General features: G+C 42.8%; 1 long non-coding RNA gene and 1 pseudogene across 1 annotated transcript; one reads left to right on the plus strand and one right to left on the minus strand.

The window, feature by feature from the left end:
• Nucleotides 1–3091: 3091 nt before the first annotated feature.
• Nucleotides 3092–6431, plus strand: LOC148506203 (uncharacterized). Its single transcript, XR_015869811.1, has 3 exons — nt 3092–3776; nt 3885–3981; nt 5929–6431. It is a non-coding gene; the product is annotated as an uncharacterized LOC148506203 (long non-coding RNA).
• A 537-nt stretch (nt 6432–6968) lies between these two features.
• On the minus strand, nt 6969–8271 carry LOC148506204 (uncharacterized; annotated as a pseudogene).
• Between the last annotated feature and the right edge of the window lie 466 nt (nt 8272–8737).

Consider the following 8737-nt stretch of genomic DNA (forward strand, 5'->3'; position numbering starts at 1 on the left):
AATAAAGAACCATGGTTTTTAGGGTGTAGGCAAAATTTTGTTAAAAAAAGATTGCTACAGTACTAGACATATTGTATATATGGGGGAGGGCTGCCGGGACAGAATGGTGGAGAGATAGGATGGAAATGACCCTGCATATGTCAGGTCCAATATAAATGTGTGTTCAGGGACTGTTCCACCATCCCACCTGCAGACCACAGTGACCTGTGGAGGGGGAAATTGAGGGAACCCACTTCCCACTCACACGGCATCTGTTGAGTGTACGGGGAGAGCCCTGGGGGCTGCTCAGCATCTCTGGGTGTGATGGGCTCCCGACCCAGAGGTATGGAAACTGAAGAGTGCTGCTAGGGCACACGCCATTGCGATGTCACGGTGGCACTCAGGCCAAAATAACTGTCACGGAGGCAAGGTAGATTGCAAATGTTTCGATGCACCAGTTTATTGCATCGTCATCTGGGCATTAACATATAACAAAACTTTCACCTATCTATATACCGTCACCATCACCATGTTAGCCAGTGGCTTCCGGCACCAGGCGTGCAGCGCCCACAAATAACATCCACACCCTGCTTCCGTTGCCACAGCTACCAAGACAAGCAATTATGACAGATCTAGAAAACTGGGACATGTAAAACATAATCGAGAAAATCTATCCAAATTTCTATAAACGTTACTGTGAACATTACTAGCATAATAGACTTTACATAAATATACACAAAGACAATTTTAACACCGTAAAAATAGAATAGATATAGCATATCATGTTATACCATTCTGTTTGAATGAATACTCACAAAATAATTGTCTATTTACCACATCAATAGTATCAATCCTCCACATATATTAACCCATTGGTGCCCGATTGGCAACTGATACAGGGTGTCGATGTCATTTGTGGGCGCAGCACACCTGATGCCAGAAGCCGCTGGCTAACATGGTGATGGTGACGGTAAATAGATAGGTGAAAGTTTTGTTATCTGTTTATACCCTGATGACGATGCAATAAACTGGTGCATCGAAACGTTGGTAATCTACCCCGCCTCCGTGACAGTTATTTTATCCTGAGTGCCGCCATAAGGAGCTTTATTGTGTTTGGTCCCTCGAGATAAGGAAGCATATGGAGGGCACTAGGGACTATCAAGTATATTAATGGGAGTGCCGTCCATAAGGATAATATATATATATATATAATGTGACAAGAATCACATTCTTGTCACAGGGGTTATGATTATAGAGAGATTAGAGAGGCTACTGAGAAGTGTTTGAAATTGGATAGAAGAGAGTTGCTTGCTAAAACGAAAAGCATTGAACAATCTGATCGATTGATTTTTTCAACTATATTTTCTATTGGATCTCATATAGTTAAAAGAGTGGTCATGAAACATTGGCATATAATTCAGTCGGATCCTACATTGGGTAGAGTGTGTCAAGAGCCGCCAATGTTTTGTTATAGACGCAGTAGTAATATTAAAGATGCAATTACTGCTTCAGACATTGGATTAAGGAAACAAGCTGGCTGGCTATCTTTAAAAACATGGGGCATTCCGATATTTCCGGCTGCATTATTTGTCGTTTTATGCTAACAGGCACAGAATTTAAAGATGACAACTCTGGCAGAGTAGTAAAAATTCAACATTGTTTGCACTGCGAAAGCAGATATGTTATTTATATTATAGTGTGCCCTTGTAAACGCTTATATATAGGGAAAACCATAAGAATGCTTAAGGAACATATAGCATTACACAGATCATCCATTAAAAAGGCATATGTGAGGCTAGATACAAGCACTCCTCCAGTGGCAAGACACTTCGTCCAAATGAAACATAGTATGATGGACTTTCGTGTCATACCCATTGATCATGTTCCTCCTTTAAAAAGAGGGGGTAATAGGGAACAATTACTTCTGCAACGGGAATCTAGATGGATTTATGAGTTTAACTCTATGTCACCAAATGGTTTGAATGAGGAATTTAACCTGTCTTGTTTTCTTTAACTTAAGGATATCTCTCTTTAAATATTTTCCTGTTTAATCTTATTTATGATATACTATAATTGTTTTGTGTGTGCTGGTTATATTTTTTTGTACATGTAACAACTGTGGGTGAGTCCGCATATTGACTACTCTATACCTGACTAATTCCCCACCTGGACGCTAGGTTAGCGTCTTGGTTACTATAGTAATAAGTTTCACAAGCGTTGGCATTGGGTACAGCTATTCATGCTGTTTTAATCCCGATTGGAACGCAAACATGGGTTCCGGGTTGTGTGAATGAACCGCATACGTCATTTCTCGGCACCTCCAGCCGCGAACCAGTCTGTTTCTCCCTCCAGGCTGGTATCGCATCCATTCCTGGAGTAACCACACACTGTGACCGAGAGGTGAGCACACTACACATGAGACATTAATTTCTAGAGCGGTTCACTTACAATTCAGGTCGTCTGACAGTTGTCGTTTCATGGTGCTCCAACTTTTTTTGTCCATTCATGACTGTATACCGGTATTAACATCCACAAAAACAATATATCTTTCTGAGACATCCTTTATTCGCATGGACATTCATACATTTATAATGTTGTGTCTATATTGTTGCAGTTGTTACAGGACACTTTTTCCTTGATCTATTCACTGTCGTAGAGACACTGTTTTAATTGTACCAGTTCTTATTGTTACAATACTTTGCCTAATCAGCACTGTTCAATGATTTTTTGCATTTTATAAAACTATTCATCATTATTTAATTGTCTCCATTCTGATATGTGTATCTAGTGCCATTCCACCTACATCTTTTTTTTGCAGTTTCTTGGCATTGTATTGTGCCAATTGGGAGTGGTGGCTTACTCCCAGGTGGAGGGCAGCTTTTTACACATTTGTTATTTATCCTCATCACTGACTCACACCCCCTTGTGGCGCTTGGTTTTTCTGTATACTCTTGTCATAATAAAAGGACTGCTTTTATGGCACACAGAGATGAGGTCATGAAAAGTGGGTGGTGATTGCTAACTGCATTGCATTAACCATGGCTGACGAGTTACTACACAGTAGCCCAGTGCTCCACAGTTATTGCTGTTTTTTGCTGTTTTACACAGCAAATGAAAGCCTGATGCTTACAATCACAGTCTTATGCCAGGAGGAGAAGGGAGCAATTTCTGGTGAAGAGGGCTTCTATTCGACGCAGATATTTGTGGAGGAGGACAGCCCTGATTTTTGGCAGCATTACATCCACACTGACGTTTACCAGTGCGACAAATCGCTCATTATGAACCAGAGACCGCAGGCATGGAGAAACTATGTGGGTGACTGTGGAAGCTTTTGCACCAGAGCAGTGGATGGTGCACTTTCGTGGCACGTGATACTTTCAACTACCTGCTGGAACTTCTGACCCCAGCACTCACCAGGGGATGCACCAACTACCGCAAGACCATCGAGCTATGCAGGAGACTGGGGATTGTGTTGTGGTGGTACGCAAACTCGGGGGAATACCGTACCATCTCCTGTTCGGTGTTGGCATTTCAACGGTGTGTGGTCAAGTGCGGGAAGTGACACATGCATTGTTGGAGACCCTTTACTTTACTTTACTTTTCATTTCCTTACCGCAAGGTGATCGGCTGGATCAAACTATAAAAGGTTTTCTGCGATGTGGATATCCACAGTGCGTTGGGGCCATAGATGGGACCTACATACCCATTATTGCCCCCACAGAGAACCCAGCAGATTACCAGAGCCATAAAGGCTGGAACGCCATCATCCTGCAGGCTTTAGTGGACCATAAGTATTGGTAAGTAGTATGTTATGTTCTAAAGTGAGAGGTATGCTGGGCCCATAATGTGTATTGTTAAACACAGCCAATACGTGTACTGTTTAGTTTGACAGATGTTTTTATCAGGTGGCCTGGGCGTGCTCATGATTCACGGGTATTTGCCAATTTCAACATGTTCCAGATTGCGTAGGAGATGCAAGTTGGATGGTTGTACCCTAGAGAGGTAAATTGATCTCTTTTGTTTTTTTGTGTTATTTACAGCAAAATCGTAATGCAATATATTGAAATTTAGGTACAGGGTTGCCCTATATCCCAGCATAACCTGCCACAGATTTTAGATTAGGGAGTGCTGCAACTGTGGCAGATCATGTTGGGAATTGTGGTTACACAACATCTGGAGGGCCACCAGTTATTAGCTAAAACCCCTCTATGCCTAGGGCCACCATGTTATATGAGAAAAAAATCCACTGTGAATGTCCTAAATATTCTCATGCCATTGATGAAGAATATGTTTGTACAATAGAAAGCACCCTTGAGCACACATATTCACCAGCACCACATAGCGCAGGCCAGCGCAACCTGTGGCTCTCCAACTGTTGTGAAACTACACATCCCAGCATGCCCTACCACAGTTTTTAACTTAGGTAAAGCTTAAACTATGTCAGGGCATGCTGAATTGTTTAGTTTGACAACAGCTGGAGAGCCACAAGTTGGCCAGGTGTGATATAGAGATTAACAAACAAAAATGGCAGCTGCTCAATCAATCTAGCAGTACTAATCAGGTGCATGAAAGGAAGGGGTCATACTAAAGGCCCCCATACATCAGCAATTGATTGCAGCAATCGTGCAATTTGCAATCGATTGTGTATAAAAATCTTTCCCTTTTTCAATCGATTGCAATTGCAGAATTGTCACAATCGATTGAAAAAGGGAAAGATTTTTATACACAATCGATTGCAAATTGCACGATTGCTGCATTCAATCTCTGATGTATGGGGGCCTTTTGTAGAAAAAGGAGGGGGATTTAACCCCCTATTGTACCTCAGCACACTGAATAATACCTGCAACAATATATGAAGACTATATGGTCATAGAAATTCAGAGATATTAGTTGCATGCATTTGCAAATACATGGGAGGCTGCTGGGCCACGTCACGGCTTCTCTGTTACCAGCAGTCCCTAACACTAAGGGGTTCACGTCCGGGGCGCAGTGCACCCCAAAAAACGTCCAGCCCAGGACCCCCCCAGGGCATCACACGAAAATGGAAAAAGAGTGACAGTGCAGTGTAAAGTATAGCTGTGTGTGAGTAATCATTAAGTGTGGAATGAGAGGTTAAAATATATGTGAAAAAATACATGAATAATAAACAAACATAAAAGGTGATGTGAAAAGCAACTATGTGTATTAAGTGGTGATGCCCTGAGGAGGCCCAGCCAGACCAGTATGACCCCTCCCTTTCATGCAGCTGATTAGTACTGCTAGATTGATTGAGCAGCTGCCATATTTGTTTGTTATGAGTTGCATGAAGGAGCCAGCATTAGTAGGGCATGCTGGTTCTAGTAGTGCTAGTTGGAGTTCCCAGGGGTGACTCCCAGGTAAGCTGGCTCTCAATTTAGATGCATTTATGTATGTGCCTTTATCATGAGGCCTTACATTTGTCTAAATTATATATGTGCCTTTATCATGAGGCCTTATAATTGGTATATTTTACATTTGGGGTGAGCGTTTGGGCGTATGGCCCCCGGGACTGGTCTGGCTGGGCCTCCTCAGGGCATCACCACTTAATACACATAGTTGCTTTTCACATCACCTTTTATGTTTGTTTATTATTCATGTATTTTTTCACATATATTTTAACCTCTCACTCCACACTTAATGATTACTCACACACAGCTATACTTTACACTGCACTGTCACTCTTTTTCCATTTTCGTGTGATGCCCTGGGGGGGTCCTGGGCTGGACGTTTTTTGGGGTGCACTGCGCCCCGGACGTGAACCCCTTAGTGTTAGGGACTGCTGGTAACAGTGAAGCCGTGACGTGGCCCAGCAGCCTCCCATGTATTTGCAAATGCATGCAACTAATATCTCTGAATTTCTGTGATATAGAGATTACCACCTATATTATATGTTAAGTTTTTTGTTTACCTTTACAATATCCAAATTTGTAGATGGGGTGGAGATCCCGATACACATTATTTGAGATGCTACGTACCCTTTGAGGCGATGGCTCATCAAGGGCTTCACACAACATCACCCACTGTCTCCGGAACAAGTTCTGTTCAGCCACACTCTCAGCTCGGCCAGGGTGGTGGTGGAAAACTCTTTTGGTAGACTGAAAAGGCATTGGCGGTGTCTACTTAAGTGCAATGACATTGCCCTCACCCTGATACTGGATGTGGTTGCTGCTTGCTGTATTCTACATAACTTCTGTGAGCTCCAGAAAGAACACTTTTGGAATGTTGTGGACTGTGACCTATCTGATACTCCGGTAGAAGCAGCAGCCTGCGAGGGTGAGACAACTAGTGCCAGTGCTGAGGTCATCCCCAACACCCTCACTGGTAACTTACCTAGTAGAGGACACAAGTGGTCTGTTGCAAATAAGTTTTGTTTTATTTTTTATGCTAATGTTATGTAAATGTTAACTCACATGCAACACCTTCAATACAACAAGTTTAAAGTGCTACATTTATTTTTGGACCTAAATAGGCATAAGCCTTTAAAAACATAACCTTTATGCGTTCAACAATTGAAATGTGTATCCAGAAATGCAAAAAAAATAGTATAACTACAGTATCAGTGGCGGGTCAAGAGGTTGTGCTGTCATGCAGTCTAATTATTATAGGGGAGGCACTCCAACTATTAGGACTGTGCTGCAGGGCCACCTTTTGAACCACCAGTGATAATAAAAACACATATGTAGATGTGGTAATATCGTGGCCACACATAGAAAACAGGCCTAGACAGGCCTGTTAAGTGCAGGATACACATGAATTACTACAAAAGTAGGAAACAAAACATAACTTCTTCTTTGGCTCTGTAGACAAATGCTGCAAATAGAAGGCGTAATGTGTGTACATTTTACATTACGTACACCCCCATATACACATGTAGCTCAGGTAAAGGCCACACATTGGCCTGAGCTCTTGACAGGCATGTTAAGTGCAGGATACACATGATTGACAAAAAAAGCAGCCCTGAAATAAAAAAATTAGAAACTGGACTGCACACATGAAAAACAGAAAACAAGTCTACAACTGTCTGTAGGCAGTGCTGACAATAGTGCTAAGTGGACTGTTATGATTAGTGCCATCTGAATAAGTATGCACTGTGCCATGTGGAGTATTAATCCCTAGCCCTTCTGCATATGTATGCACAGTGCCATATTGATTAGTATTTCCTGTGCCGTCTGGACTATTATGCACAGTAAGATGTGGAGTGCTAGGCACTGTGCCCTCTGGACTGGTATTGGCATGTGGACTGCTCTATACAGTGACATGTGGATTACTATTCCCTGTGCCTTCTGGATAACTATGCACTGTGCCATGTGGAGTAGTATGAGGTGGATTGGAGGGGTAGGTTTGCATAAACGGTAGGCCTCTGCTATGCTGTTGATAATTTCTGACAGGACCCTCAGAGTACTGAGGAGGATACATTACATAAGGTTGTGGAGTGTGTAACCTAGACACCACACCATTAAGGAAGGACATCTGTGCCTCTCTGTTTTCCCACGAAATTCGTTCGTGTAGACCAACAAGCTGAGTGACAAAGGAATTTTGTAACTCCCCTCTCATTCTCAAAGAAGCGCTGGAGTCGGGCATCCTCCTGTGCCTGGAATTCAGCATCAGAATCTCGCAACTGATTTACCAGGATTCTGGTGATTGTGCATGTTGCTAGCTCCATCTTGGATGTTTTTTTTCCCATTCAGGTACATCAAAGACTAGAAATAGAAGTAAAGAATAAATACATTTACAAATCAAATAGCAGTGATTTCAGCATATATGTGCTTGTGGCCTTCTCCCTCCTGCACTCTAGCTTCACACTGCAACAGATACATTATGAGTTTGGATTTCAGCACAGTAAAATCAGCATAGTGATACTATAATGACAGGTCAATCCTGCCATTGTTGACATTATCAATAATTGGATTCTATGTCTAAAGAAGTGGGTGTATAGTAAATAAAAAAAACCATTCTGTTCCTACGCAATGTCGGGGTCTCAGTCTGTGCTGAAGTTGGTGTCCCACTTGATGTACCTGCCAGTGTCCCTGCACTGCTTCCACTCGCCTCAGCAACACCCTCAACTCTATTGGTGTCGGGGACGTCCATCGAATTGGTGTCACTTATCTCTGTGATGTCATCAAAGAGCATTGGTGGCGTCATTGGGCAGGATTGGCTGTTCTCCGGGGTAACACTTTGTGAAGATGCACAACTGGATGATAATATGGCTATGGGATTAACCAGTGCAGAATTGCCAAATACTTAATTACACTGATCGTATGAAACCATTTCCATTCTGGCAACACCACTTTTCCACCTGTTATGGTCGTGACCTTTATTGTAATACTTTCATAGAGCTTTGAATTTATTCACTACCTGCTGCTGAGTCCGCACAATGCCCCTTGAGGAAAGGATCTTAGCAATGTTTGTGTAGTGCGTCCTTCACTGTGCCACTGATCTGTTTGCGGATCTCCTCTTCCTTCCAGTGTGCCATGCCGCTCTCTCTGTTTTTAGCAGCAAAATTGTGACATCAGACGCCAGCGCCACTGCCCCGCCTGCTCAGCCAATCAGCCATGGGAACCGCCATCTCAGCCAATAAGTGCTGCTTACTTTGCCCGGAGTTGAAACATCTGGGTCGGAGCATTTCAGACAGCCGCCAACCCGTGTAAGACCCGGGAAAAACACAGGTAAATACCTGGGTCGAAGTCCTAGGAATTTGATCCCGTGTTGACCCTTTCAGACAGAAAAAAACACAGCCGGG

Source organism: Taudactylus pleione, unplaced genomic scaffold, assembly GCF_031769625.1.
Source record: "Taudactylus pleione unplaced genomic scaffold, aTauple2 ptg000421l, whole genome shotgun sequence".
NCBI lineage: Eukaryota > Metazoa > Chordata > Amphibia > Anura > Myobatrachidae > Taudactylus > Taudactylus pleione.